Raw genomic sequence first — 27,759 nt, forward strand, 5'->3', positions numbered from 1 at the left:
TTTGCATATTCACACATGCATATCAGTTAATAACCATTCTGGGCATATGGAATTATGTGGAGTGCATCTCATAACAAACAAACAAAAAAATGAGTAGAATTTAGAATATACTAAAAACTCAAGTTTGGGTATATATTCATCCAGTCCACACCAAACCAGAAGCTCCAGGTCAGCTCCTTCCGGATTGAGAACCTATTGTCAGGCATGAACTTTATATAAGTTTCTATCTTTTAACAACACACGTTAGATATACTGTAACATACCAAAAATAAGTGCAAACTGCACCAGTAAAAGAGCCATTCAAAATCAGTACATGTTTAGACCAAAGGCATGGCCCTGCTTGTATTGAAAGCAAATACCGGGTTACTGGGAACACCAGTTTACAAGACAAACCAGCGAAAAACACAAAGCAAAAGAAACCATCTCAACTAAACAAAAAAAGAAGCACATATCCAAATAATATCGTTAGCCACAAAAACTGTTTTCCTTGCAGTAAAAAAGTAAAATAAAGACTAATGGGACTGCATAATAAAAAGAACCCTCACCAAATGGGGCACCCATTCTTGGACGCTGATTTTTCTTCACATTCAACGCTGCAAAATCATGCAACAATTTCAGGTGCATTTATTTTAGAAACTTTAGTAACCTACTTATAGAAAGCAACTTACCAAAACTTATTTTCGGCTTCTTAGCAGGAGCTGCCATCTCTGCAAGAAATGAGGAGTTGTCAATTGGCTGCCTACAATTCGTCATGCTAATCCAAAAATAAATCATGTATGAAAGCATACCTTCAAGATTCTCAGTGCCTACAGAATCTTTCTTGCGCTTCCTGTCAGCAACATGGTCACCAAGCCTAAGGAGGAAAATACATAAACTTTACTACACGAGAAGATTCCAGTAGTGGACTCCCCAGCCTCACCTCTCAGCGCCTCCTCCCATCCCAGACCCATGCTGGCAGCTACTCCAGCCCAGGTGACCACCTCCTCAGTCGTGCTCGTGCCTCGCTCCAGGCCAACCTCCCCTCCTCTACGCCTGGTTCCCCTTCCTCTGCCCCTTTTTATCTCCCCCCATTATTCGCCCTTTCTCTCCAACAGTGACTACATGTAAGGTCTAAAGCAGCTAAAGTAAATGTTATGAACCTAGACACTACACACTAGGATGCACCTAGACATAAGATTATTTCCAGCACTCCAGTCCAGTGCCCCTTCCGGCGGCTCTTGCCACACTTCAGGGGCAGTCAGCTACCGTGACGTACTGCTTGCCAAGCCTGCTGACGCGCTTCACACAAAGTCTGTCTACCGTGGTGGCGGTGGCTGCGCATCAGCCCTCCTTGGATTCAGGTGGCTGGCACAAGGTGGAGAGCCAGTCAGCTCACCAGCGCCGCCTGTATTTGCAGCATGGGCCTCACGACCATGATTTATTTTGGTCATGGATGCCCTAAATTCTTTGGTTAATCATGCCTGTAGAGAGAACCTCATGCCGCCACTTGCTGTCCAGCAGACACAGTTGCATCTCTCTTTATGCTAATGATGTGGCTCTGTTTTCCACCCCGCAAGAGATGATCTTCTCATTATCAAGGACCTGCTGGATATTTTCGGTCATATTTCTGGACTCAGAACTGTTGGAGTATGTGTAATGCAGGCCCATGTGGCTAGGCCCATGAGGCCCATGTATCCCTAATTATATGGCACCTTGGTTAGGGTTAGCCCAAGTAATGAGAAACCCTAATTCTAACATGGTATCAAAGCTAGGTTTTCTTCCCTCCCTCTCCTCCCCAGCCGCCGCCGCCTGCTGCCAGCCACCGGCTGGCCGGCGTGCGCCACTGATGGCTGACCACCCTCCTCCCTTCTCCTCCTACTTCCACAGCTTCCCACCTCTTTCTTCCTCTACCTGGGCACAGATCACAGCCGCCGCCGCCGATCCAACTGCTGGCGGCCGTCCACTGGGAGCCGCGCCCAGGCCTGCGCCCGCCCGACTGGCGGCGGATCCATCCGCTCTGGGCCTGGCCGCGCCTGGCGGCGTTCGCCTGCTGCAGGGGGCTGCGCCCAGAGGCGTCCGCCCGCCCCCGGCTGCGTCCGCTCTGGGCCTGGCCGCGCCTGGCAGCGTTCGCCCGCTGCAGGGGGCTGCGCCCGGAGGCGTCCGTCCGCCCCCGATTGCGCCCGTACCCGGAGACCGCCCGCCTGGAGCTCCCTCCGCCCGTCTTCAGGGGCCACCTAGCGCCGCCGCCTCCCTCATGGCCGTGGGCGCCGGGGCAGACATGGGTGCCCTGCCTACGGATGTTGCTGCTGACGCCATAGGGGCCTCAACCGGTGTCGACGCCCTGGTCGTGGAGGTAGGGCCTGCGGCCATGGCTGCAGGGGCTGCTGCTGCCATGGCCGCCGGGCTGGGGATGCCGGCCGGCGCCAACGACACGCTCCTGCACCTCACCGCCTCGACTTCCGCCCCGCCTCCAGCTTCCCACCTCAACAGCAGCGCCGCCGCCCTCGCCGCTGCCCGGGCCGCCGTTGCGGAGGGCATGGCCCGCGTCCGTGAGGCCGCCATCGCCTGGGAGCGCGAGCGCGACGCGGCCGACACCCTGGCTCGCCAGGTCGCCGAGGCGGAGCAGCTCCTCGGCCTACCTGCCTCGCCCGACGTCGGAGCCACGTCCTCGGCCGGTCCCCGCGTGGCTCACACCGCGGCAGCCGGTCCCCGGGTCCTCTGGCACGACCCGGCCGATCCGCTTGTGACGCAGCTCCACTACCAGGCTGGGGGTGTCCAGAACATCCGCCTCCTCGTTCCGGTCGTCCTCGAGCCCGAGTCGCCCTCCTACGCTCGCTGGCGGGACTTGGTCCTCCTCACCCTCCGTCGCTACGCCCTCGACGACCACGTCCTTGTCGACGCCTCGGTCGCAGTCCAAACACCCGCGTGGCTGCGTCTCGACAGCATCGTTCTCTCTTGAATCCTCGGGACGATCTCCCTCGACCTCCACGACCTCGTCCGCAACACTCCGAGCGCTCGCGGGGCCTGGCTAGCGCTCGAGGGCCAGTTCCTGGGGCAACGCCGAGGCCCGGGCACTGCGACTCGACGCGAGCTTCCGCACCTTCGTCCAGGGCGATCTCTCCGTCAGCGAGTTCTGCCGCCAGATGAAGGGCATGGCGGACTCTCTCGGCGACCTCGGCTGGCCCGTGGAGGACCGTATCTTGGTCCTCAACGTCCTTCGCGGGCTCAGTGACCGATACTCCTACCTCCGGACGTCGATCACCCGGCAGCGGCCCTTCCCCACCTTCCTGCAGGTCCGTGACGACCTTGCCATGGAGGAGCTTACTCAGGGCCTCCAGCCTGGGTCCTCAGGGTCCTCGTCCTCGACTGCTCTCGCTGCCACTCCTCCGCCCCGTCTTGCCCCGCCACCACAGTCGTCACTTCTTGGCCCTCTTCCCCCCGGGCCAAGCGGGGGTGGAGGGGGCCGTGGCGGCCGCCGTCGCCGTGGTGGGGGACGTGGAGCAGGTCGTGGGGGCAATACAACGCCGCCACCTCCACGGGGTGCAACCTGGCCATCCTTCCACCACCCATGGTCAGGGCGTCTCCATGTGGCCGTTCCAGGCTTCCGGTGGCGAGCCTCGCCCGCCGGCGGCCATGCTCGCGGGTGCTCCCCCGGGGTTCCTCTCAGTGACCCCGTGGGTGGCCCCGTTCCCCGCGTCCTCGTGGGCTACTCCTCTGGCGACCTTGCCCGGGTCTGCCGGCTGGGACCAGGCGGCCTTGGCGCACTCCTTCAGCACCATGGCCCTGACACCTCCAGTCGGGCCGAAGTGGGTCGCCGACTCTAGGGCTACTTACCACACCACTCCTAACCCCGGTATACTTTCTTCTGTTCACCCTCCTTCTCCATCTATCCCTTCATCCATTATGGTCTCTAATGGGTCTTGTCTTCCTGTCACCTCTGTGGGTGCCGCCGGCCCCCATGGTTCCTTTCGTCTTCCTGATGTTCTTGTTGCTCCTTCTATGGTTCACAATCTTTTTTCTATTCGTCGTTTTACAGCTGACAATTCTTGTTCTGTGGAGTTTGACTCTTCTGGTCTTACTGTGAAGGATTTGGCTTCCCGGCGTCCTCTGCTCCGATGTGACAGCACGGGGCCCCTTTACACTCTTCGCTTTCCGGCATCTGCCTCGCCTTCTTCGCTAGTTTTGTCAGCTGCCTTCGCCACCACTACCTCCACTACTTGGCACCGGCGTCTCGGCCATCCTGGACGTGATGCTTTGATGCAGCTTAGTCGTAGTTCCGATATTCGATGTACTCGGGCTCACGATGAGCATTTGTGTCATGCGTGCCAACTGGGCCGTCATGTTCGTCTTCCTTTTTCTAGTTCTTCTCATGCGGCCCGCATTTTTGACCTTGTACATTGTGACTTATGGACCTCTCCTGTCATCAGTATTTCTGGATACAAGTACTATCTTGTGGTGGTGGATGATTATTCTCATTATTCCTAGACTTTTCCTTTACGTGCAAAGTCTGATGCTTTTTCCGCGCTTGTCCACTTTTTCGCTTGGGTCTCCACACAGTTCGGCCTCACTATCAAGGTTGTCCAGTGTGACAATGGTCGGGAGTTCGACAACTCCACCTCCCGCGCCTTCTTTCTCTCTCACGGTGTCCAGTTGCGCATGTCTTGCCCGTATACTTCCTCTCAAAACGGCAAGGCTGAGCGCATGATTCGCACCACCAACGACACCGTGCGCACTCTCCTGCTCCAGGCCTCTCTTCCTGCTCGCTTCTGGGCCGAGAGCTTGCACACCTCCACTTACCTCCTTAACCGCCTTCCTTCCGCTGCTTGTCCAGCTCCCACACCACACCACACTCTCTTTGGTACCCCTCCTCGCTATGATCACCTTCGAGTCTTTGGGTGTGCGTGTTACCCCAACACCACCGCCACCGCTCCTCACAAGCTGGCACCCCGTTCGACTCTCTGTGTCTTCCTTGGGTACTCCCCGGATCACAAGGGGTACCGATGCTACGACCTTACCTCTCGTCGAGTCCTCATATCTCGCCATGTGGTGTTCGACGAGTCGATCTTCCCCTTTTCCACCACTACCACTCCTGCTTCCACCTCGGAGCTTGACCTCTCCTCTGTGTTTCCTACTGACCCGGTGGTCGAGCCACCTTTCCCGGTGTTTCCTGCAGGTACTGCTACGTCGCCTGTCGCCCGTGACACCTCGGGGCCTCTACCCTGCCCGGGTCCCGAGGGGTCACCTTTCGGCCCGGCCCCTGCGCCTGATGCGGGTCCCGGGTCGGCACCTTCGACACCGGCCCCACCGACACGCTTCGCCCAGCCGGTGCGTGTCTACCAGCGACGTGCTCCCGACGTGGGTCCCGGGTCGGCGTCTCCGACTCCGGCCCCACCGGCACGTTTCGCCCAGCCGGTGCGCGTCTACCAGCGACGTGCCCGGCTGGCGCCGCTGCCTCTGGCAGCGCCGGTGGCCCCCTCTTCGCCGGGGTCACCTGCGCCACCGGCGACGTCTTCCCCGCCGGCGACACCGACCCCGCCGCCGAGGCACCCAGCTTCTCGGGCCGCGACGCCGGTTTACCACCCACCGCTCCTTCACCGACACCCGCGTCATGTTCACCCGATGGTGACGCGACACGCGGCTGGGACCCTGCAGCCCCGGGCTCTTGCGGCGATGCCCGGGGACTCGCAAGTCTCACCGGTACCCTCTTCCGTCCGCGAGGCCTTGCTGGACCCTCACTGGCGCCGCGCGATGGAAGAGGAGTACGCGGCCCTCCTCGCAAACCAGACATGGGATCTGGTGCCACGACCGCCGGGCTCCAACATCGTCACCGGCAAGTGGATCTGGACCCACAAGCGCCGGGCTGACGGCACCCTTGAGCGGTACAAGGCTCGCTGGGTTCTCCGGGGCTTCACTCAGCGGCTCGGTGTCGACTACGACGAGACCTTCAGCCCGGTGGTGAAGCCGGCCACCGTCCGCACGGTGCTCTCACTGGCTCTCACGCGCGGGTGGCCCGTGCATCAGCTGGACGTCAAGAATGCCTTCCTGCATGGCGTTCTTACTGAGACAGTCTACTGCAGTCAGCCGGCGGGGTTTGTTGACTCTTCTTGTCCCGACATGGTGTGTCGGCTCAAGAAGTCTCTCTACGGCCTCAAGCAGGCCCCCCGGGCGTGGAACCATCGGTTTGCTGCTTTTCTGCTGACTCTGGGGTTTGTGGAGGCCAAGTCAAACACCTCTTTGTTCATCTATCACTATGGGGCTGAGACTGCATATCTGCTGCTCTATGTTGATGACATTGTCCTCACAGCCTCCGGTGAGTCCCTCCTTCGACGGATCATCGCATCACTTCAGCAAGATCTGGGTCGGCTCCACCACTTCCTCGGGGTCACTGTTGAGCCTCACCCCGCTGGATTACTCCTTCACCAGCGACAGTACACTCTTGACATCCTGGAGAGAGCTGGGATGACTGACTGCAAGCCCTGCTCCACTCCGGTTGACACACAGGGCAAGCTATCGGAGGCTGAGGGTACCCCAGTGACCGATCCCACTGCATATCGGAGTCTTGCCGGGGCACTTCAGTACCTCACCTTCACCCGACCGGATATCACCTATGCAGTTCAGCAGATCTGTCTTCATATGCATGATCCCCGGGAGCCACACCTCACCGCTCTCAAGCGGATCCTTCGCTACCTCCGCGGCTCAGTCGACTTCGGTCTCCTCCACCGACGGTCGTCCTCCACCGAGCTCGTCGTCTACACTGACGCCGACTGGGCCGGGTGTCCGGACACCCGCCGCTCCACCTCCGGCTACGCCGTCTTCCTAGGCGGCAACCTGGTGTCTTGGTCGTCCAAGCGCCAGCCGGTCGTCTCCCGCTCCAGTGCCGAGGCGGAGTACCGCGCTGTCGCCAACGGCGTGGCTGAGGCTTCCTGGCTCCAGCAGCTCCTCGCCGTGCTCCACAGCCCTCTCTCCCAGAGCGCACTGGTCTACTGCGACAACGTCAGTGCGGTGTACCTCTCCACCAACCCTGTGCAGCACCAGAGGACCAAGCATGTGGAGATCGATCTACACTTCGTCCGGGACCGGGTCGCTGTCGGCAATGTTCGGGTCCTCCATGTCCCGACCACCTCCCAGTTCGCCGACATCTTCACCAAGGGCCTCCCGTCCTCGACCTTCGCCGAGTTCCGCTCCAGCCTCAACATCACTAGTGGCTAGTTGTGTCTGTGGGGGGGCTCGTGTGTGTGATTCTTTTCGAGTCCAGTCTGCAACTCCGCTGCGCCGGTAGTTCAGACTGCAGGGGGTGTTGGAGTATGTGTAATGCAGGCCCATGTGGCTAGGCCCATGAGGCCCATGTATCCCTAATTATATGGCACCCTGGTTAGGGTTAGCCCAAGTAATGAGAAACCCTAATTCTAACAAGAACCAATATGGTGAAGAGCTTGGCATCCACCATCTAGTTCAGTGCGGAGGACGTTGAGCTCACCTCAGAAATTCTATCATGTACCATCAGAAGTTTTCCCTGCATCTACCTGGGTCTCCCTCACCATTCACAAACCTACCAAGGCTGATCTGCTGCCACTAGTCTATAAAGTCGCTGACTACCTATCCGGGTGGTAAGCCTCACTCATGAACAAGGCAGGGCACTTTTATGGTCACAGAAGGGACAGGCCGACGGGTGAGGCATCCCACTTTTGGCAAGACAGACGGCCTGGAATTCATAAACTTGAGGGTGGGCACTCCAGATACAATGGTTGTGGCTGCAAAAGATAGATCCCTTGGGCTGGTCTGCCAATACAGGTACCAAGGAATGCCCATGCACTCTTCAAGGTTGCTGTGGAAACCACTGTCGGCAAATGGGAAATCAACAAAATTCTGGGTTGGTAGATGGTTGCAAGACAAGACAGTTGCTGAATTGGCACCTAATTTATTCAAGCTGATCCCTAGCACAATTATCAAGAAGACAGTGGCTCAGGCTCTAAATTATCAGGGTCAAGCTGATCCCTAGCAGAATTATCAAGAGGACAGTGGCTCAGGCTCTAAATTATCAGGGTTGGGTACCTGATATAAGAGGGCCCCTTAAAGTACAAGTATTGGTTGAGTACCTTCGAATTTGGGACTAGTACATGGCCTGGTCCTTCAGCAAGATGTTGATCAACATCGATGCAAATTCTCCTCTTCTGATTACCATAGCAGCAAGTCAGCCTACCAAGCTTTTTTCTCAGGACTATCAAATTTTCCCCTTAGAAAAAAATTCAGAAAAGCTAGGCTCCTCTCAAATGCAAATTTTTCATTTGGCTGACTGTCTTGCCAAAAGTGGGATGTCTCACCCGTCGGCCTGTCCCTTCTGTGACCAGGCTCAGTATATTCTCATCTCCTGTGTATTTGCACAGCAGGCCTAGACCACTGCTCTTTAAGAAGCTTAACCTGTCTGCGGTGGCACCACATATCTCTACAACCAGTTTCTCCCGGTGGTGGGAGCAATGCTATTAGAGGTCTCCCTAAGGAGATGCGCAAAGGCCTTAACTCTGTAATCATTCTTGTTGCCTGGTAGATTTGAAAACACAGGAATGCCATTGTCTTAAAGTGCCAGACCAAACATTCAGACTCTCCTTCTCACAGTAGCTAATGAAAGCAGCCTGTGGTGTTTGGCTCAAAGTTCAAGAAGGCGCTAGGAGGTTTCTAGGCGCTGACCCATAGCAGCCTAGGCATTTCAAGGCGTTTTAATTTTTATAAATATATATTACTTTAAATTACCTTAAGTTAAAGAAGAAATAAGAGACTAACTACATACAAATCTATATACTATGTATATGTAAGTGACTAACTATGAATTAAACACTAATATGTGTGTGTAATTATTGTTGCTACAGTATCAGCGAGGAGGTTATGAGTGGAGAAATGACAAATAAAAGTATATCTAATAGTTTCTTGTGAGAAAATAGAACTTCTATGGGGCAGAATGTAAGAAATCAGTTAAGAGAATCAGAGTAAGGAAGTTTCTAGGAGTTCTTACAAAAGTAAGGGACCAAATCACCGCCCTATCATCCTTATCTTGTAAGCCGTCCTGACTTCTGAGCACATCTCTCTATGTCTCTTGTGGGCTCTCCTTTCCTTTCCCTTTGTCTCCCACAGCCACACCGCCGTGCTTGAGCCGCTCCCTGTCGCCTGATGAGCTGCCTCCGCCGCGCTCCCGCCTCCTCTGGAGCCTCTCTTCCTCCTCAGAGACGGAGGTGGAGGTGCTCCCACTGCCGTGTCCCTCCACAGGCCTCCTTGGGACGCTCAAGCAGCTCTTGCCAGGGTCATCGCTGCCGTGCCACACGGGAAGGGCGAGGACAGGAGCAAAGGTGGAGGGAGGACAAGGAGACCGCACGGCAACGGATCTAGCAGCGCGACACCCTCCCTCATGCATTGCGGCTCTGGATCTGGAGGGACATCATCTATCCCTCCGCCTATCCCCATAGGCGAGGCGGCACCCCTCCGCCCAGCGCTAAGCACACCTAGGCGAGCGCCTAGTAATGCCTTTTTGAACTTTGGTTTGGCTAGCACCTCAGCCCTCCATGAGCGCCTCTTTTTAGGTCATTAGGCCCCAGCCCATAAGGGTGGTTGGAGGTGGGCTGGTTGTGGTCGTTTTTGTGTCCCTTAGCTCGCACTCCTTTGTAATCTCTTGTTTGTGTGTGTGTGCAGTGGGATTGGGAGGGGCTTCCTTTACCTTTTCCCTTTTCTGTATGCAGTTTCTACATTTTTCCCATTCTAATAAAGGTGTTCAAGAAAAAAAAACATTACTGAACTTGCAGAATATAAAACAACTGAAAAAGTAAACTTAAACTTACAATTTTGGAATATCAAATGTTGAAGGTCCTTTAAATCTCTTGACGATGCGTCTTAGTATCAAGGGTAGGAAGTTCTCCAAATTCAAAGAAAACGCAGCTTCAATTTTCAGCAAAAAAAGCTATGCATAACAAGAAACATTTACAATCAGATAATTATATCCATATTTGACCATATTGCCAAACAAAAAAACATCCACTTACATCGCGTTTTGCATGCCTGAAATAGTTTCTAGCAAATGTCAAGCAACTCCTTGGGTCCTCGGAGTAGTAAGTGTTTTCTTCTTCTTGACCAGCTTCTGAATTAGCATCTTTACCTTCACTGGCTTCTGCATCAGCATCTTTACCTTTACTTCTGAAATGTAGAATCTCAATCATTGCCGTAACATTTGAAGCTACTTCTCCCCAAGAAAACTCAGATCCAACAGCAGCGACAAAATCAGACATTTCATCTGGAGTAAGCCTCTTGACCATGGAATCTAGCATACTGCATTGTGCCATCCGTTCCACAAAACTTGTCAAAGCAGGATGATTCACCAGTAATGCAATAGCCTCAGCGCTATTTGAATTGACACCCAAGGGACATGACAATAAATACTGAACCAGGTCACTAACATAGAGAGGATATGATCCATCGTTAAAAAAGTAGAGTCTAAATAGCTGTGCAATCACAAGATAATCTTTTCTGCATCCCTCTTCAGTAAATGTTTCCTCTTTGCAACTCTGGGCGAACACAGCTCGACCCTCATGAAATAGGATCTGAGTTGAATTAAATTTTCCGTTGAAGCACTTTTTTCTAAAGTGCACTCTGCACAATGAGATGAGTACTTGCTGAGCAAGATATTGGCATCCCTCAGATAAGAATGTTGCAGCCTCTGCTTGGGTGACTCTGTTTTTTAAACTCTTGGGAAGTTTGATCACACTAATTCGATCAATATCTTTCATTTCATCATCGAAAGTTGTGCAATGAATTAGTCTTTCCCTAGAGATAATATTATAAGTTACAAACTTATAGTAAAGAGTACTCAAGAGTGACTTGTCAAGATAAATGTACATTGCATGTTAAATTTACTTACATGCCAGCCCGGCCCCTGACCCTGACTTCAATTGTACAATTACTGAAAACTTTGTAGTCCGAGAGTAATTTATCTTCACATAAGACTTTTCCATGATAAACAGCAAAACAATCACAATTCCTTATTCCTTTCACTGAAAGAGCATGATCTACCAACATTTTTGTGGTCATGGTGCTCAGGTCTTCCCGGACAGGGATAGATGTACCCTCAACCTTAACAAAAAACTGTTCACAAGAAATTAATTAGACCAAAACCAAACACCCCTAGAGCAGATAAAAAAGGTTGAAAACAAACACTGTATGGAGCAAGTTACTTACAGTAACAATGTTATGCTCCCGCTGCTTCTGCTTTACCCTTTTGTTATCCTCCCCGATATATGCCTGAAACAGTATGCAGACCATGATGAATTGTTATCAGAATGGGAAACAAGCTCAACAACGGCTTCAGTCTAACAAACCTCTTCTAATTTGCCAGTGATGTCTTCAAGAAATTCTTTGTCTGGACGCACAACCATCATCTCCCTGAAACTCAAATCAGTCACCACATGACACAATCGAATGCTATAAAATGCAGCATGCATTTTTCCCCTTTTTTATTTTAAATATCATGAAAACAAAATTTAGTATAAAACTCAAATACTGTATTTACATCTGACCTTCAAGTAACATGTACAGAAGTGCAAAAACACAACTCAAATTATAAACCTTATGAGCTACAGCCAAAATTCCTCACATTTCATGATTAAGATGATATATTATATAAGCATAATCTGCCAAAGTGATTCACATCATCACAGAAAACATACACATGCAAAAATTTAAGGAAATTTAGGCATACCTGAGTGGTGTTTTGAGAGCTTTGTTATGCCGCTCACGAATATTATGTGCAAGATCAATGATGGTCACCATCCTATTTACACTTTGCTCAACACGATCATGTCTCTGGCAATGTAACAAAATCAATGAACAATTAAATCATAAGCCAATCTCATAATGTAAGACACAATGGAATGTTTTAGATGAACAATTACCTCGCCAGTTGTGGAAGGGAACTTGCAAAAGTGAATGCTCTCCTCAGATTTACTTGACACTTCCACAGATTCTGATAAAAAACTTCAGTAAAGGATGGTGTAAATGGAGCCATCACCACGCAAGTTGTTACAAGAACCTGCATTTTCATAATTGATGAGGTATCTTAATCAACTGGAGAAAGAACTACCAAGAAATGAAGTGTGCATGACTGGGAGCTTTGAATATTTAAAGGTACATAAAAAATGAAATGGGTGATATTTGGTGTCCAGGATTGTTTCAGATGTTCAGATTAACATATCACAGTAAAGCAAAACAACAGAACCATCACAATACCACCCCGAACTATATAAATTATGTAAGAACTTGCTTTAAAATACCATTTCGGTAATATATACACTTCGCAGCAGCATTGGCCAGATGAAGTGCATGCTACTGGAAATATACTTACATGGTAGAGTGTTGAAAGAGAAACTCTGCAGTCTTCGTCTCCAGTACGTCCTTTGAACCGTCTGCGGTTCAAACGCACATATATGTAAGTAAGATAGTCAATGTATTTTACCAAATACAGCACAGCCTGCAGGGTTAATTACATCAAATTATCATAACAAAGAAAGAACTTACAAGGGAACTAATATCCAGAAAAACTGTGAAAACATTCAACCGTGTAAAGCCGATATGCATCCATCTCCTGGCGAACAAAGCTGACTAGACTTTCAGTTTGATCCAAAACACTGGCTGACTTCAGAAGTACTGCTTGTTCCATCGGAGAAAATGAGGCAAGACCCTCTACTTCCAATCTCTTTGCATATTGGACAAAGAATCTGTACGCATTATACCATGGAAGGAAGACATATTTCACCTGATAAATTAGAGCGTGCTAAATCAGGGGTCATGTTCTTTTCCTAAATAAAGATAACAGTATTGATAGCTTTGGCTAATTGAAATCATGTGATGTATGCAGACCTGTAGACTTGCCAAAACATAATAAGAAGCACTGAGTTTTCAAGAAATCAACTTACAACATAATAGACACCACTACTTCTGAATCGTAGAGATTCTGCACGTACAACTGGAGAGTTTATCAAATATGGTCGCAAAGAATCCTGAAACAGAACAGATTTCATTCTAATTACAAATTGCAATGTATCTTCCGGTAATAGTCATTGACTTATTCAATGCAAGCAGCCAAGCACAACATACCGCTCCATACTTGTCAATGAAATCTTTTGGTGAAGGATAGTTATTTTTGCTCTTGCTCATTTTCTTACCATTACCATCCTCAGCCAAGACAAGACCATTTCATATAAGATTTTTAAATGCAGGCTTCCCAAACAGTGCTGTTGAGAGAACCATCAGAGTATAGAACCTGCAGTATGAAAGAACATCATAAAGGCGAAATACCCATTATTAAATAAGTATGGCATAAATCACAGTGCATTAGTCATGGTTACAGGCTTTCAGCACCATATACATTCAGACCAAAATAATTGAGATTCTATTCTTAGCAGCCTTGGGGGAAACTATATATACAGGATTAAACAAAACAGAAGTATTAAGAACTAGACCAGATTCACAAGGGTAGATCAATACAGGTTAAGGTTACACATTTTGTAATAAGGACATGAAGTATACAGGACATAAGTATAAAGTGGAAGAAATTAGGGGGCCTTTTAGTGAGAAAATTTTGACGTCCAAGACAATAAAGAAATGGAGTGAGGTCAAGCACATAGTAAATTATTCATGTTTTCTTCACAGACAAAGAAGCAGAGTTTTGTCAGCAATGTGTGCTTGTCGTGAAGATGTCCAGGTTCTTGCTAGTGTCTAGATTCATAGACATTGGTGAACAGAGTTCTGGCTAATAGTTAATGAGAACAATAGGCTATGACCAGGTGATGAAAATACATGTATTAACTGAGGCTATCACAGCCATGTTTCTTGCCATAACTCTGCTATATAGAGTGAGCAAAACAAGAAAAGCTGCAGCAAATCATTAGGTAGAGCCATAGAGCAAGTTCTAGGAAGTCTAAATGGCTTCAAAACAAACAGAAAGCTCTTGATTCATCTCTCAGGATCCATACAAGTACGCCATAAGTGACAAGGGTTAGCCTAGTGTTAGCCAGTTACCTTTTACTTTGCTGTAATTGAGTTTTTTTCTTTACCTAATATAGATTCCTTGGCAACTAAGCTGAACATGGCGCCTTGAGAACCAAGTTGCTGTTAGACAGTTTTGCTTTAGGCAGTTAGGAGTGGTCAGGGTATGTTGGGGTGCTGTCTGCCCTCTAGGCTATATATGCAGCAGCCCCCTCTCCCTTGTATTGTGTGAGAACTTGTTGCATTTCAATTCAATCCAAGCGGCCTCTGGCCAAGCTGCCCTCTAGCAGTTCAGATTCAGATTTGCAAGTTGTTCATGCCAACAATTGGTATCTAGAGCCAGGTTGAGAGTGCCCAGGGGCCATGTCTACCTCAAGCCAGAGAGCCAGAGCAGCAGCAGCTGCCACCGGCGTCGCCGTGGACGCCTACCTAGAGGCAGGCGCCGTGGTGAACCCAGGGGCCGATCGCACCAGGCGCTTGGCAGCGGCAGAGGCCGCAGCCGCGCAGGCAGCACAGGCGGCGCGGCAGGCAGCAGCTCAGGAGGCGGCCGCCACGGCCGCGGCTTTCCGCGCGGAGATGGACGGGGAGCCGCACGCGCACGGGCTTAGGAGCCCTGATCCGCGCCACGGGAACCCGTCGCGGAGCCCAGAGAGGCATCGCTAGGCTCAATCCCCATCGCCTGCTCGCTGTCGTGGACGCAGAGGCCGTCACGGGTCTCCGGCGATTCAGACGGTGTACAAGGACGGCGGCGTAGGGACCCCGTGGCCGCAGCTGACGAAGTCCAACTACCACGAGTGGAGCACGTTCATGCGACTAAAGATGCAGGCGCACCACTCTGGGACGCCGTCGAGTACGGCGACCTCCCGTACCACGACGACCGGCGCACGCAAGAGGCTATCATCGCCGGAGTTCCGCCGAAGATGCCGGTGTCGCTCGCGGACAAGCCATCCGCCAAGGAGGCGTGGGACTCCATCTCCGCGGCACGCATCGGCGTCGACCGTGTCCGCCGCGCCACGCTGCAGCGGCTGCGCAAGGAGTGGGAAAACCTCTCTTTTCATCCTGGGGAGCAGATCGAGGATTACGCCCTCCACCTCACCACGCTGAAGCAGCAGATGATCCTCCACGGCGAGAGGAACCTCGACGAGGAGCGAGCGGTGGAGAAGCTCCTTCGAGCCAGCCCAAGAAGTACGCCCAGCTCAAGATCACCATCGAGAAGCTGCTCAACTTCAGGACCTCACCATCGAGGAGGTCATCAGGAGGTTGAAGACGGTGGACGACCTCGACGACGAGCCTGCGCACGAGCCCGTGTCCGTCGGCGGCAAGCTCATGCTCACGGAGGAGCAGTGGCTGGCGCGCCAGAAGAAGAAGGATGCGGGCGGCTCTGCTTCTTCCAGTGGCGAAGCACGTCGACGACCGCATGGCGGGAAGAAGCAGAAGGGGAAAATCGCCAAGGGAGGTGATCGCGAGGGCGACGGGCAAGGAGGAAAGGCAGGAGGCGACGGCAGTGACCACAAGGCCAACCACGACGACCTCTGCCTCAACTGTCGCCGCCTCGGTAACTGGGCAAAGGACTGCCCCGAGCCTCGATGCGAGCGCGACGTGAGCAGCGCATGTCGCGCAGGCCGATGATGGCGACGCGGCCCTCTTCCTCGCCCACGGCTACCTCAAGCTGGACGCGGACCGCGGATTCTGCTCCAAGGCCGACGTCAACATCAGCGAGCCCAGAGCACGCGCGTTCCTGAACAACGGCTGCGAAGACATGCTCAACGGCTGGTACCTCGACAGCGGCGCCACCCACCACATGATCGGCCGTCGCGAGCTGATCTCCTACCTCGACACGTCTGTGCGCGGCTCGGTGCAGTTTGGTGACGCGTCAAGGGTGGAGATTCAAGGCGTCGACTCCATCGTGTTCCAGGCAAAGAACGATGAGCATCGCGTGCTGCAAGGCGTCTACTTCATCCTGGCGCTGCGCAACTCCATCATGAGCTTGAGCCAGCTTGATGAAGGCGGGTCCAAGGTGGAGATCAACCATGGCGTGTTGCGCATCTGGGATCCACGCGGGCGCCTCTTGGTCAAGGTGAACTGCGGGCCTAGCCGCCTCTACGTGCCCCACCTCGACGCCGCGCAGCCGGTCTGCCTCACCGCAAGGAAGGACAACGACGACTGGCTCTGGCGTGAGCAGTTTGCCCACCTCAACGTCGAGGCGCTGCACCAGCTCGGCCAGCAGTCCATGGCGCGCGGCCTACCCGTCATCAAGCACGCGGAGCAGGTCTGCGACACCTGCGTCGTCACCAAGCAGCGTTGGCGCCCATTCCCGCAGCAGGCGTAGTACCGCACCGAGGAACCTTTGGAGCTGGCTGTGCGGCCCGGTGACGCCAGCGACTCCTGGCGGGCGCCGGTACTTCCTCCTGATGGTAGACGACGCGTCACGCTTCATGTGGGTTGCTTTGCTGCCCACCAAGGATTCTGCTGCTGATGTTGTGAAGTTGATCAACGCGGAAGCAGAAGAGAGTGGCCACGCGCTGAAGGTCTTGTGCACTAACAACGGCGGGGAGTTCACCGTCGCCGAGTTCGCGGAGTACTGCGCCAACGAAGGTATTCGACGCCACTTCAGTGCGCCTCACTCGCCGCAGCAGAATGGCGTGGTCGAGCGCCGCAATCAGACTGTGGTCGCCACCGCCCGCGCGCTGATGATGCAGAGGAGGATGCCGGCCAAGTGCTAGGGAGAGGCGGTCATGACGGCGGTGCACCTGCTCAACCGGTAGCCGACAAAGAGCTTGCTAGGCAAGACCCCATACGAGGCTTGGCACGGCGTGCGCCGTCGGTGAGCCACCTCAAGGTCTTCCGCTGCGTTGCCTACGTCAAGGACTTGGGCCAGCTGCGCAAGCTCGATGATCGCAACAAGCCGAGCGTCTTCATCGGCTACGCGGAAGGGGCGAAGGCCTACCGGATCCTTGATCCGGCTATGCAGCGGGTCAAGGTAAGTCGTGATGTGGTGTTTGATGAAGGTCGCGGCTGGGATTGGTCATCCCTGGCTGCAGGGAGTTCGATGGCGGCAAGCAGCGACTTCATCGTCGAGTACAGGACGGCGGGAGGTGAAGAGGGAGCACAAGGCGACTCACCGTCGATGGACAGCGCTGCATCGCCGTCACCTCTAGCTCCGGGGGAGCCTGAGCAGAGCGTGGCCACCTTGCCAGCTTCCACTGCTCCAGGGTCGTCCTCACCGGCGCACGCGCTGCCGGCCACGACTCCGCCTGCACCATCACCACCAGCCACCGCTGGCTCTGCTTCCCCTGCATCGCCAACTCCATCACCGACTGAAGCAGAGGACGACAATCACGTGGAGTTCGCCACCCCGCTTGACGACAATGAAGATCGCCTCGACGCATACCACGACGACGAGCCATTGCAGGACCGCACCGTTGGCAACCTCATCGGGTCTGCGCCCACGCCGGAGCCGCCTCCACGCCTCTTCGCCAAGGTTCATCTGACGCATGCCGGAGAGCCGGCCAGCTATGCTCAGGCCAAGGATGACCCCGCCTGGCGCGCTGCAATGGAGCAAGAGCTCGCGTAGGTGGAGCAGAACAGGACCTGGGAGCTGGTCAATCTCCCTGCTGGTCACCGCCCCATCTCTTTGAAGTGGGTGTTCAAGCTCAAGAAGAACGAGCTTGGCGCGGTGATCAAGCACAAGGCCAGGCTCGTGGCGCGCGGCTTTGTCCAGCAGGAGGGGATCGACTACGACGATGCGTTCGCTCCGGTGGCGCGCATGGAGTCTTTTCGTGTCGTCGCCCTGGCGGCTCAAGAAGGGTGGCGTGTCCATCACATGGACGTTAAGTCGGCATTTCTCAACGGCGACCTCAAGGAGGAGGTGTACGTGCAACAGCCGCCGGACTACGCTGTCGCCGGAGAAGAAGGGAAAGTCTACAGTTTGCACAAGGCTCTCTACGGCCTGCGGCAAACCCCATGTGCGTGGAACACAAAGCTAGACAACACCCTAAAGGCAATGGGCTTCCAGCATAGCGCCCACGAAGCGGCAATGTACAGGCAGGGCAGTGGGCGCACTGTCCTGCTTGTCGGCGTCTACGTCGACAACCTAATCATCACCGGCGCTGGGTAAGATGAAGTGGAAGCGTTCAAGGCTCAAATGAAGCAGACCTTCGACATGAGCGACCTCGGCGCACTCAGCTTCTACCTCGGCGTCGAGGTGCACCATGATGCCACCGGGATCACTCTGAGGCAGACCCACTATGCCAAGAGGATCCTCGAGCTGGGGGGCATGGATGGCTACAATCCTGCCAACACTCCCATGGAGGAGCGTCTTCGACTCAGCAAGAACAACACTGCTGCTCCGGTCGACCCCACTCACTACCGGCGCCTCATCGGAAGCCTGCGCTACCTAGTGCACACGCGCCCTGACCTGGCTTACGCCGTCGGCTATGTGAGCCGGTTCATGGAGCGGCCAACCGTCGAGCATCAAGGGGCGGTCAAGCAGATCTGCGCTACCTCGCCGGCACGCTGGACTACGGTCTCCACTACACCAAGGCTCCGAGAAGTGCCCGCTTCATCGGCTACACTGACAGTGATCTTGCCGGCGACGTTGACACGAGCAAGAGCACGAGTGGGTCACTCTTCTTCCTCGACAGCTGTTTTGTCAGTTGGCACTCCATCAAGCAAAAGGTGGCGGCGCTCTCTAGCTGTGAAGCTGAGTACATTGCTGCCTCCACTGCTGCTACTCAAGCCCTGTGGCTGTCATGGCTGCTAGCTGAGCTCCTTGACAGAAATGTCGAGGTGGTGGAACTGAAGATGGACAACAAGTCTGCACTTGCTCTAGCCAAGAATCCAGTCTTCCATGAGAAGAGCAAGCACATCAGGATAAAATATCACTTCCTCAGAAGCTGCCTGGAAGATGGAACCATCAAGGCTGAGCATTTGTCCACCACTGATCAGCTCGCTGACATCCTAACCAAGTCTCTAGGCAAGGCAAAATTCCAGGAGATGAGGGGAAGAATTGGCTTGAGGCAGATCAACCCCAAGGCACACAAGGCTAAGGGGGAGAATTGACAGGGGTTAGCCTAGTGTTAGCCCAATTACCTTTTACTTTGCTGTAATTGAGTTTTTTACTTTACCTAATAGGTTCCTTGGCAACCAAGCTGAACATGGTGCCTTGAGAACCAAGTTGCTGTTAGACAGTTTTGCTTTAGGCAGTTAGGAGTGGTCAGGGTATGTTGGGGTGCTGTCTGCCCTCTAGGCTATATATGCAGCAGCCGCCTCTCCCTTGTATTGTGTGAGAACTTGTTGCATTTCAATTCAATCCAAGCGGCCTCTGGCCAAGCTGCCCTCTGGCAGTTCAGATTCAGATTTGCAAGTTGTTCATGCCAACAATAAGAAACAACATGCATAGCATAATCATGAAACATCACCACCGGCCATAATTGAAGAAACTTAAGGAAGAAAATGGACCCTCCAATCATCACTCTAATGAAACTAATTATATAACTCATACTATTCTGAAAGAGAGTAACAAACCATCCAAAGGTTTGATCCAAACTCTCTGCCACAAAATTGCCAGGAAAATTCTTTTCAAATAGTTCCCAATTCTCAAATGGATAATGAATGTAGGCATATGACATTGACCCACTTTCAAACCAGCAGTCAAAAACCTGGGCAACAACCATAATTGCTTAGTGAACCATTTCAAAACTGAAGACATTGATATGCTCCAATATTCACGTCAATGGTATTGACAAGCCAAGTTTTCACACACAATAAAAAAGGGTACAGTGCTGAAAGCTCCCACACAAGATGGGCCAGGGAAGGGAAATTCTTAAAATGAAGAGCTCTGATTAAGAAAAGGCCAAAATGGATTTAACCTAATAACACAGCAGAGATTAGGTACATTGTTTCAGCCATCTTATCTATTGGACATCACTGCTTTCAATCAAATTCAAACTTGAAAAGGGAACTTCCATACTACCAACGATTTCAGCGAAACCAAGGTAACATCTGATGCTACAGCAACCTAGGCAAATAAGAGAAGGCATTTTTCACCTAGACAACTAAAAATCTTGATTGATATGTATCTGGTTAATACTTAGTACTCCCTCCAGCCACTAGTATCATCAACTAGTACCGTTAGGAGATGCTGGTTAGTATTTTTGCACTTGAACCTCCTAACGACATGTATTAGTGACTGGAGGAAGTATTTAAAACAACAGAATTTTGTTTTCTTGAGACCAAATTGCTACAGCTGATCATATTACATATTCCTAGAAGCAAATGTTTTGCGCTTGAATCATCTCGAGTCTATTACGCCAAAACCTCATTTCCACCTATCTTCCATCTAAATATCTGAATGCGTAATGGAAAGCTATTATCAATAAGTAAGAAAATGTACCAAAACATCAGTGTAAAGTAAGATGTACAAGTTCGAATAAAGTAAGATGTACAGCACATGCAAATAAGAATCAGTATGGTTATGGTTCCAATGAAACTTACATCGTCAACACGTTTGAGCACCCCAAATTCAGGTCCTCTCTTTGAGAGAATTGTAATATCATCAACATAGTGTCGGTGAAGATTAGTGACCTGATAATATGTTTAGAAAGAAAAATCAAAGGTTACTAAGACAATTCTAGAGAGATATCAGAACAACCTTGAAATAACAACAACAACAACAAAGTCTTTTAGTCCCAAGCAAGTTGGGGTAGGCTAGAGTTGAAACCCAACATGAGCCCCTAGTCATGGTTCAGCTTATTCCCGTGTCTTCCAGCTACTTTATCCCCAACTTTGATTTCACGTTTCTGTAAAATATATACACGAACCATTATGTCAAAGGGGTCCCTCTAGATCCATTTCACATCGATAATGCGCCCTCTTCCACCTATAGGTAGTTTGAGAGAAGTTTCTTTTGAAGTGGATACCTGAAGACCAAAAATAGCCTGTAATAATCCAGCTTCCGCGACATACGACGATTCGCTCGCTATCTGAGGCATTAATTTACGTACTAAAAAATTGCCAGTTTCTACCCAGGATCCTCAAGGAGTGCCCATATTCAACATGCTATTATAAAAAAAAAAAGGTTTATGCACACAAAGAATCTCCTCCGACAGTAATCCTATCCAACATTTTAAATTTAGTGGCACCCTAAATCATCCTCCTACCTCCAAGTCACTCTCCCCATCCACCCTATCTTATCTTAAAAAAAGCATTGAGGCAGATTTTAGAGAAATTGCTGTGGATAGAACCGATTTCGGGTGGATTATGAAACATAGAATATCTAATTTTATGTGGACTTTTGGAAATGCTCATAGGCAGATCCTGATCTAGACTGAAAATTTTCAGGTACTGACCAGTTATTCCTAATGGTTCATTATGTTGAATCCCTGATCAGAACCCTCCTTGTTTTTACGACTACATCTACATGTAGACAATCCGGACTTAGTTTCATTTATTTACAAAAAAGCCAGTGTGATACTTAAGAATTGCTCCTGCAACAATTCATCCAGTATTCTCCTGCGACAATTCATCCACACGTGAATTTTAGATGAAATTTAAGAATTTCATCCACATGTGAATGTTAGATGATACTTAAGAATTGAACTTGCGACTAGATAGCTCCGACAAACACTGCACACTACCAAAAGATGGATGTTTAAGACTGGTAGCAGAACTTGTGAAAAGAAACTAGAATAATTCATTCTTTACATATAGAGCTAGCCTAGCAATCAAATAACTCAAACGTAAATGCTCAAATCTACTCCCTCCGCTTAATTTTTTTCTCAAACATACAGGAGAGCTGTGTATCATTATATTAAGAAGAACAAGGATAGGTGGCTCATACAACCCCTTAGAAGGGCATGCCCAGAACAGCAGAAAATCACCAAAAACAAACCAAGTATCCTCCTCTCAAATTGGTAGGCGTATTTCGTTTCATTAAGACAAGACTATGAACAACAATTACTCTATTAGTATGCCATTAATGTGATACACATAATCACAAGTATTTTTCGTACAAAACTAGTGCATAAATTTATATTGAAAAATTCATTTACTGATAAAGAAATTGTTGGTCAAAGACTCACCCTAACGAAACAAAATACAACTACTAATCTCAAATGGAAGGAGTAATCTGATGCTCTTGGTTAATCGTATCTTATAAGAAGAGTAAAATCCGTAATTAAGGAGCTACTATATTTGGTTGCTAGTTACTACACACCTACTTGGCCTGGTTTAGCCTTGACCCGTGCCATGGCATACATCACAGGTCTTTCAACGAGCACATTCCACATAACTTTATGCTCCGAAAAATAAGCCTACTAACCCAATGTAATGAGCGTAAAAAATGCCCTTCCTACTTATCTGTGTGCCTTAAATACATGTCTCCATGCAATATACTTCGATAATCACAAAACACAGAACCTCTATGGAGATATAGCCAATGTGAGATACTCTCATAGCCATCTAAATTCTAATGTGGGTCTCAAAATACGGTTAAAGGCTACAAGGAGTGCCTGCACACAGCGTTTTTCATACAATGTTATCTCCTCATGGCACTGTCAGGACTCAGGAGCAGAAAGCCATAAAATACCTCAACAAAATCGGGCACCCAGTAGGTCTCCTTGTTACATTCCAGCAACTTGTCCTTAATCTTCTCAACCTTGACAAACCTACAGCAAAGCTCTTTCACGGGTAGATCCCCCAAGTAGAAACAAGTAATACAGAAGGAAGAGACTATAATGAATGTAAAGGGAAGATGAGCTGAAGTAACATGGTAACATACAACAATAATAACAAAGGCATTTAGTCCCAACCAAGTTGGGGTAGGCTAGAGAAGAACCCAAACATGAGCCACAAACAACAACCACCACAAAGCCTTTTAGTCCCAAGCAAGTTGGAGTAGGCTAGAGTTGAAACCCAACATGAGCCCCTAGTCACGGTTCAGGCACGTCAACAGATGCTTTCCAAGCACTTCTATCCAAACAAAGATCTCTAGGTATATCCCAACCCTTTAAATCACTTTCTATTGCCTCCCCTTGTCAGCTTCGGTCTTCCTCTACCTCTCCTCACATTGATATCTCGACTTAGGACCCCACAATGCACTGGTGCCTCTGAAGGTCTCCTTTGGACATGGACAAACCAAAAATGAGCTACAAACTAAAAAAGAAAAATTCATATAAACCACTGTGTATAAAGCATTGGTAATGGCAATATTCCTAGGGAATAAAGAAAACGAAAATCGTTCAAAAGAATGGTTTATTGTGTATACACTATAACATGAAAAAAAGAATCATAAAGTGATCGATCATGTCGTAAGAGAAGTTGGTAATGGACAGGTTTGTCAGGTTATCAGAAAAAGAAGATGAATTGGTACTAACTTGAAATCAAGCCAAATAGCAAAATCATAAATTATCAGCATATGAACAAAATATATATGTACAGTAGTAGTAGAAGGTTACCAGCTTGGAACAGCTCGATAAATAAGAGTACCCAATCGCCAACAAAATGGATAAGAGTGCTCAATACTTCCCTTACTAACAAGTCTTCCTTTATCCTGTTCATATAGTTTATCACTTTTCAGAGTAGCCCTCAGGGAAATCAGCATTGAAACTTGGCATATTTTAGTATCTTAACTAGTGTATGAAATTTGTAGATGAAGGGATGCTGGTTGGGGAACTAGAAGCAGAAGCGAAGGTCATTGAAAGACTGGGATGAGATATCAGTCCATGGAGAACTAAAACATCAACTTGCCTTAACAGCACTGATGATATCCTTGTCAGCTGCCTTGATATATCGCCCTTTAAAATCAGATATTTTATCAATGAAGCACCCATCATCATCATCAACAGAAACAAGTCCAGCAGTCTGCATGTGAAGCCATCAGAAAGGAAAAAATTAGAAAGGAAAAAAAACTAAAGCAAGGTCATGCTTGCATAAGCAGGAACAGTTGGCAAGAGATACAACATACAAAAAGATGCAATAAAGCAAGTCACACTAGATGATGACCATTCTTCCAAAATCCAATTTGTGAAATAAGAGCAAGAAATCAGATAGAACCATTGCTAGCCATCACCTAAGAGATGTTTGCATAATCAAAGCAGCATGACAAGTATATCCTTCAAACAATGTTGCGGCAAAAAGGGAAATGAATTAAGTCCTCAAATTCAAGGCAAACTGTGAACATTAGGAAAATCAAAGCAGCATGGCAAGTACATCCTTCATTGATAATTAACAATGTTGTGGCAAAAAGGAAAATGAATTAAGTCCTCGAATTCAAGGCAAACTATGAACACTAGGAAAATACTGAACTAAGCTCTAGCTCTATAATCAGATTCAAATGTGCATAGTAAGTAGTTCACTGATCGAAAACAAGAGTTTAGGGGCAACAGATAAGTTAAAGAAAGGAGGCGTTAGAAAAAATGAGCGCTCTCCTTAGAATTGCAGCATGCTGATGGATGCGCTCCTAGTGCCACTGCCAATAGTGGTAAAGGGTGGACCGGTGGAAGCAAGACACTACCATGCCCCTCTCCCAAAATTGTCCTACTGTCAGATCATCATTAGGTGTCATTTTAATTAAATAGATAGCAGTATTCCCCCATGTTTCTAAAAGGAGAATGCTGGTTTACCGATTTTTCTCAACCCTGAAGAACTTAGCCTTAGCACCCACTGGATTGCTTGGAGAAAATTTACCACAGCTAAGAGCTTGGAGTTTCTGGGGTTCAGAGATTTAAAACTATTTAACCAAGCCTTGCTAGCTCGGCAAGCGTGTGGCGATTATAGTGGAGAAACCAGAGAGCCTGTGTGCACAGATTTTGAAAGCTAAATACTACCCAAATAGCTGCTTGCTGGATACAGCATTTCCAGTGGATCAGTCAGTTACATGGAAAAGCATTGTGCATGGGCTAGATTTGCTCAAAAAGGGTGTTAACTGGAGAGTAGGGTCTGGTGATCATATTCGGATATGGCGAGATCCTTGGATACCAAGGAAAGTTACATTCCGTCCCTTGGGTAGAGTGAGGTCATGTCACCTCAAGTGGGTGGTGCAGCTGATGGACAAAAGGCGAGGTGCATGGAAGGAAGACGTGCTGCATCGCTATTTCTGGCCTACAGATGTTGAGGAGATTCTGAAAATCAAGCCTTCTGGTGGAATGATGTCATAGTTGTCTGGTTATATGAAAGGACTGGTGTGTTCACTTAGCCTTAGCACATCACTTAGTGAGGATAAACATGAACTAAAGAAGGATAAATCCAACCTCAATTATCCCAGCAGCAAGGCAAAGATGATGATTATCTTCACCAAAAGCAAGAGCACAATTACTTCAAAAAAAAAAGCAAGAGCACAATGTACATCACCAGTTCCACTACCGTCCATGACATAGTTATCAGCAATCACTCTAAAGGCAATCTCTTGAAGTTCAATGAAAAAATCAAATAGAGGAGTATATCTGTAACCAGAAAAAAAAAAAGCAACAGCCATTAGAACGAAAAAGCTCCAGATACATGCTCTAGTAATTCTGCGCCATCACATGAATTTGAGATTCCCAAACAATCTTCAATAATTAAGACTGAAGAGTGGTAGTGCTTGGTAAATGAATAATGTCCAGCACCTACAATACTTCAGTAGACTATGGAGTGGAACTGTTGTTGGGGTGGATGCTAACTATATCAATGCAAGATATCCAAATGCAGAGAACTTTTCTTAAATTCCAAATGAATGTCCAAGTCAAAAAGCTATATGAAGTTATGAACTTAGCTCAGAGCAGCAACACCTTACAAAACAAGCAAGTGGCTAACAAAAGGAAAACAGGAAGCTTAGTCTATGGAAGAGCTTTGTATTCCGGCCACAACTTCAGTAAATAGAACTGGAAATTCTAGTTCACAAGTTCTACGAAGTGGCGATACATGTAATGCAAATTGCATTAACACAATGGTGCGGAAATCATATGAGATGGAAATAAGGCCAACGACAACATCTATAAAAATTTGAAAGCATACTCACTTTAAGCCAACCAAGGATGACCCAGAAATCTTTGCCAACAGCTCATATGTTTCCTTATCCAAACCGTCCTGAACAGCTTCATCATTGCTTCTCTTTGAAGGTGTCTGCTTCTTTCCTGAAGCTTTGGCCTTAACTGGTAACTGCCCAAGCCTAGATTCCGCAATAACATATATTGCTCTATTTGACTTGTCTTTAACCTGTTTGTACACAGTAAGCATCTTCAATGGAATATAATAAACAACAGCTTACAAGTACCAACCTTTGCATATGTGAGATTGGCATTGACACACAACGCTAGGTTACTCAGAAGCGTCCAGGGTGTTGTAGCCCACGCAACAAGAGCTGAATTATCCGCATCAGGGAAGGATACCATCACCGCCAGGTCAGGAACAGTCTATGATACACCTTAAAAATCAGTTACTATAAACAGCAACAATAAATAAAATTAGCTAGATCATCTAGGAAGCCAATAACCAACCATATATTTCAGTGTTGCCTCAAAGTTTGACAGTGCAGTTTTGCATCCTGTGCTGTATGGCATGACCTATAACAAAAACAAAGAGTTCACAAAGTTTTAAGGAATTCCCTGCAATACAGTGAACAAAAATAGAACTTAGATGCATTTCCTCATTTTATATAGAGAGAATAATTTGTAGTTTTGTATTGCCAGATAATTTATTTGTTTCTTGTTCTTCTCTTCTTTCAAGAACGATCAAAACGCAACTTGTACAAAAATAATATTTTCTGTACATTAGCAGCAACTACAGTGCACAGATTACCCTACAAGCCAGTAAGCCACACATAATTCCTAAGATCACAAGGCCAAGATCATCAAATTATAAATGACATTCTCTTGCCTTATTGAAGCAATATTTAGAGCGAGCTAAAAGTTCATATATAAAATTATATAGATCAAAACAATCAAAGCAGCATGTCAGCATATAACAGTAAAAATATGTAAGGAAATGTGCTTCTCACTGAATGCTAAGCTTGTCAAACTACATTCACTGAATCCTAAGCTTGTCAAGCTTTGTACAACTCAGAATTATGGGAATCAGCAGACTCGAAAATTGGCTGAGTGAGATTAGAGATGAGACCTTGAAGCCCTTATAGACGAGGTCCTTCTCCCAGAACTGCGCAAACACCCACCGGACGCTCTCCATGAAGTTGAGATCCATGGGCTTGTAGCCGTTCTTGAAGTCAATCCGCCTACCCGAGCGCGTGACGACGGTTTCCCATTCAGAGACGTACTTGGTGACGATACTGCGGCAAGTCTCGTTGTACTTGTCGATGCCGAGGTCGAACATCTGCCGCCGGTTGGTGATGCCGAGCGCGTCGATCTCGAACTCGACAGGGAGGCCGTGACAGTCCCACCCGAACCGTCGCGAGAAGTCGCGGCGCCGCATCGACTGGTGCCTGGTGACCACGTCCTTGATGGTGCCGGCGAGTATGTGGACGTAGTGGGGCAGGCCCGTGGCAAAGGGAGGTCCGTCGTAGAAGACGAACTCCTCACCGCCCTCGGTGCGTCGGAGCTCCTCGTGGAATGCGAGCTTCGCCCACAGCGGGAAGGAGAAGTCCTTCCCCTCGCACACGTCGTCCATGGCCTCTCCGGCGGTCGCGGCGGCGACGAAGGGGACTGGGATTCCGAGCGACGCGCCCAATGGGGCTAGGGTTTCGAGCGATGATGCGGTGGCGGGATTGGCTTGGGAGGGGAAGAAGAGGGTTTAGAGCTCTGAATCTCACGTGCTACTGACGGCGCGAACGCA

General features: G+C 49.3%; 1 pseudogene; it reads right to left on the minus strand.

Annotated features, from left to right (window-relative positions):
• On the minus strand, positions 1 to 27,759 carry LOC8083443 (annotated as a pseudogene).

Source organism: Sorghum bicolor, chromosome 6 (genome assembly GCF_000003195.3).
Source record: "Sorghum bicolor cultivar BTx623 chromosome 6, Sorghum_bicolor_NCBIv3, whole genome shotgun sequence".
Lineage (NCBI taxonomy): Eukaryota > Viridiplantae > Streptophyta > Magnoliopsida > Poales > Poaceae > Sorghum > Sorghum bicolor.